Source organism: Meriones unguiculatus, chromosome 14, assembly GCF_030254825.1.
Source record: "Meriones unguiculatus strain TT.TT164.6M chromosome 14, Bangor_MerUng_6.1, whole genome shotgun sequence".
Classification (NCBI taxonomy): domain Eukaryota; kingdom Metazoa; phylum Chordata; class Mammalia; order Rodentia; family Muridae; genus Meriones; species Meriones unguiculatus.
This window is the reverse complement of record NC_083361.1, coordinates 90,023,396-90,028,045: the sequence shown is the minus strand read 5'-3', so window position 1 is coordinate 90,028,045 and position 4,650 is coordinate 90,023,396. Positions and strand designations below refer to the sequence as shown.

At 41.0% G+C, this 4,650-nt stretch overlaps 1 pseudogene; it reads right to left on the bottom strand.

The window, feature by feature from the left end:
• Positions 1 to 320: 320 nt before the first annotated feature.
• LOC110565295 (olfactory receptor 2AG2-like) lies at positions 321 to 4,259 on the bottom strand (annotated as a pseudogene).
• Between the last annotated feature and the right edge of the window lie 391 nt (positions 4,260 to 4,650).

Here is a 4,650-nt window from a genome sequence, read left to right as displayed (position 1 = left end):
TCTCTGGTAGCTAAAGATGTTGAACATTAGTTTTCCTGAGTCAATATTTTGCTGCAGGGATCAAAAGGAGCTTTGACAAGGATTATTCTCACAAGGATGGTAGATAAAGAAAAACATGCTGATATATTCAGCTTGTCCTTTATCTAGAGTCCTTCCTTAGACATCAGCTAATCACCTGCATTCATCTTCTTCTACATATATTTCTGGCAGTGGTAATGACTAGGGGATCCTTTGGTCCATGATACAAGGAATAATCATTCACACTCCTGTAGAACCCTGCCAGAAGAAACTCCTCTTCTTTATTTGGCATCTGAACCTCTTCAGCTCCAAAAATAATCCCAGAACAATTGGTGTTGTCTTGAAATTTTTCCTTTTGGTTCTGTGGATAAAGCCTGTTTCTGATTAAGGCAATACACGGGGCTACACATTTCTAAAAACAGTAACAAATGCTCACTTCTTTGTCTCTCCTAAGGACAGTTATGAGTGGTCCTGCCCTGTTCTGGATTCTACATGCTATAGTACAGATTTTTCTAGGCAAGGTATAACCACTGGCATGATTGTGACAAGACTGTTTATGAGGGTAGCCAATTGCTCTCTTGGGGTCCTCGGGAAACTCACAGATTTGTGCAGCTCCCAGCTTTAATCAGTCTTCCTATTGTGGAGGGTAGCAATTAATGTAGATGCTTTAACTGTCCAAAGTGTTGATAATAAGCAACAGCCAATGCTGAGCCAAAGATGAGACATAGCAATGAACCTTTTGACTTCAGGCTCAGGAGTATCACAGAAGAGAGAGAAAGAGTGTGAGCTGGAGGCCTGGCCTCTGGACAAGTATGACTGCTGTACCCATGAACTCACTGCAGCTGTGGCTACCAGCACAGCCTGAACAAGACTGATCAGTTAAAAATGTCACCACTGGGAGGGGAGGGGTTCCCATCTGCAGCCCTAGCTGATGATGATCCCATCCCCAGCCTTGCTGGTGAGCCACTGGCAGTTGATGGCTGCTGAGGGGTCATGCTCCCCATGTGTCAGTGGATGATCCCACATCTATGTGCTTATGAGCAGCATTAATTGAAAAAGAAAAAAAAGAGGATGTGAAGTTGGGAAATAGATGAGTTGAGAAAATAGGAGTCATAAGATGAGTATAGGGTAGGTATGACAGAAATATATTGTATGCATATATAAAATTTCAAATACTAAAACAAATAGAAAATTAATTAAAATTTATTCTAACAAACAATAATACCTAGACATTTAGTATATACAACGTGTTTTTACTAACAAGAAAGTGAGGCACATTGTCATTTATTCTGTTTTCCAGGATTCAAATGTCTTATTATGAACCCTGTTTAGCTTGGCCTGGTACTCACAGAAATCAGCTTGTTTCTTGAGTACTACAATTAAATGGATGCAGTACCTTGCCTGCTAGAATGTATCTTTAGCTGATAAAAATCCATAGTAATTATGAGTATATATCAGGTACTATATGATACTGTAAGACATATACACACTGAGTAATGTTTAAGCCAGATAAACACAGCAATCAGAACAGACCTTTAGTAAGTACTGAGATATTTAAAGACATTTTTAGAAAAAAAATTGACAAGAATGAATTTATTCTGCTGTTTCTTATTATGCACAGAATAGAAGCATACATTTTTACTTCAATTTCCATCACTGCAAAAAAAAAAAAAACATGCAAAGATTCTTCTCCTACCCCATAAGGCATCAGTCAGAGCACCCTTAAAAGCTGACACTTAGAAAAACGGGGTAAATATAGCCTAGTATCTAGTGGGCATTAGACAATTCTGTTGCTGTCAGTATTATGTTTGATGGACTTCATTTGATTTAAAATTTGTGAAAGCCTCAATTATCCCCTCCTAATAATCTGTGGGTCACCATTTGAAATTATTTTCTATAGTTCTTGGTCTAATATGTAAAATCTCAGGGTTTGGGTTCAGGTTCAGTGAGTACTTTCCTTTATAACTTTATCTAAACAGCTATATGAGAAAATGAAGGTTAAAAAAAAACAAACTCATCCACCCAAAGAGCATCAGACCTGTCCGATACCTTTTTCTCAGAGGCGGGACCTGGGGCATCAACCCGCATGCAATCAGACATGCTCTTCTCTGGGTCCAAAGTGGCTGACCCTGAGTGCAGTGCTTAGCCTCGCATCCTGAGCGTATCATTTTAGCTTTTTATGGTATCCAACCATGCTTGGGGAGAATGTCCTGCTTCAATGACTGTAAAGGCCTGAACGATCATGGCTGCATCACACTGTTGTGGGACTCTAATCTTGCATATATACCACAGGCAAACCAAGGAGACCAACACCAGAAGGCCTGCTAACACTCCCATGCCCGCCCATTCCTTCAGATGATTCATGGCTGCAGCAATCCATGATGATAATCCTGTGGCTAGTCCTGCGTCCACTCCGGTAGAATTTACTGTGACATTGGCCACTCTCAGCTGCTCCATCGTAGTATCGAATTCTCCAGCCCAATTACCTAAAATATAGCTCGACAATTGTTTAGACAGATTTGCAGCACAGGAAAAATTCTCATGTTGTATGCTAGTGACACAAAGTCCAGCATACTTTCATTGACAGCCAGGTTGAGCGATTTGCCATAGGGTATCAATTTGCTCCTGCAAGAGGTCAATCCTCTGATTGAACACCTAAATGAACATCTGTACAAAGTCCCAATTTATTTCTAATATCAGAGATCAGACCTCTACTCTTGCCTGATGCGTCTAAAACAAAAAGGGGGAACTGTAGAGAGCTGTGGAATGCTATGCCTTAAAGATGGAGCTGGTTTCCGCCTTCCACCTTCCCGATGGTGAGTGCTCTCTGTCATGAACAATTCCACATTTGGCTAAGGCTGAGGATCTGGCTTGCTTCCATGTATGTGGACCTATCTGCATTGCCCCCGTGGCACGCCTGGGTTGGCTACCCAGAGGCTATTTAAGCTGTGGGCTGGCTTTCCCCGGGGTCCGAGGATTGTTCAATGTTCCTGAATAAACTGCATTGAAAAAAAAAAACTTAATAAAAAAAAATAAAAAAATTTTAAAAAAAAACCTTATGTCTCTAATAATAAATAAATAAATAAATACTCTAAACAGTGTGAATAATATCCTATCAAATGCCTTGTGAAGCGAATGCTCAAAAAGTCATTCAAAAGATTGTTTTGTTGCCATACTTTCCAAACAAATATATACATTTTTTAATGCCCAGTTTTTTTTTCTAGAGTTTACATAGCAGAAATCTTCTTATATGGGGGAGAAATTAAAGTTGGAAGGCAGATAGTGTAACTACCTTGAGTGTGCAGGAAGACAGCAACAAGTATTTACCAGGACTCTCCTCAAAGCCCCAGTGACCTCCTTATTCCTCAGGCTATAGATGACAGGGTTCAGAGCTGGGGTGACAATTGTGTAGAAAACAGAGAGGATATTGTCTTGCTTTGGATTGTGGTAGGAACTGGGTAGGACATACATGACCGTGAGAACCCCAAAATACATGCCCACAACAGTCATGTGTGAGGAACAGGTCACAAGGGCTTTCTTCCTGCCCTCATTTGAGGGCATGTGAAGAACAATGAACAAAATCCGTGCATAAGAAAAAAAGATGGCAGTAAGAGGGAGAATTAGCATGAGCACACCCACCAAATAAACCACAAGTTCATAACTAGAAGTGTCTGCACAGACCAGCTCTAGCAAGGGAAGGATCTCACAGAACAGGTGTCTGATCTGTCGGGATTTGCAGAAAGGGTAATGCATGGTGTTGATGGTAAATCCTAGGGCCATCACTGATGCCAGGATCCATGAGGCAGCCACCATGAGCCAGAAAACACTTGGCCTCATAAAGATCATGTAATTCAGAGGGTGACAAATGGCTACATACTTGTCATAGGCCATGAAGGCCAGAAGAAGGTCCTCTGCACCACCCAGTACCAGTTCTAGAAACATCTGAAGGGCACATCCCACAAAAGAGATGGTGTTATCTTTGAGTAGAAAATCCATGATTGCCTTGGGAGTGATAACTGATGTGAGCAGGAGGTCCATGAGAGAGAGCTGCCAGAGCAGAAGGTACATGGGCCTGTGGAGCCGGGCATCCATGGTGATGACCAGGAGCAGCAGTCCATTGCTGGTCAGAGCAGCATGTACAGGGCTGTGATTGTGACACAGAGCAGTTCAGGAGAGCCACTGTCATTCAAAATTCCTACCAAGATAAAGTCACTTCCCAAGTTCGAGTTCCTGAACTCCATTCTGCCAGGTTTCTTTGGCTGCCTAGAAAAAGATGGCTTGGTGAAATTTTGTTAGTGTGGACTCTAGTTTGTAATATACCTGCATGATTCCAGCAAGAAGACAGCTTTCATTCTTTATTTTCAAATTTTGTGCTTTAAATTGTACTTGATAAAAGTTCTGAGGATAGATATCGATATTGATATTGACTGGAAAGTGGTACTCAGCTCTAGACTATAACACAGAACCCTTATCACTCCAAGTTGAATACTATTTATATTAAAAAAAAAAAAAAACAAACTAGTGAGAATCAAAGGGCAATAGAACCAAAAGCAAAAGTGAGTCTAGTGCTGTAGTTTAAATCTTTCGGGCCTGCTTTGCACTGTGCTGATTGCTTTAACATGCTCAGGGCTT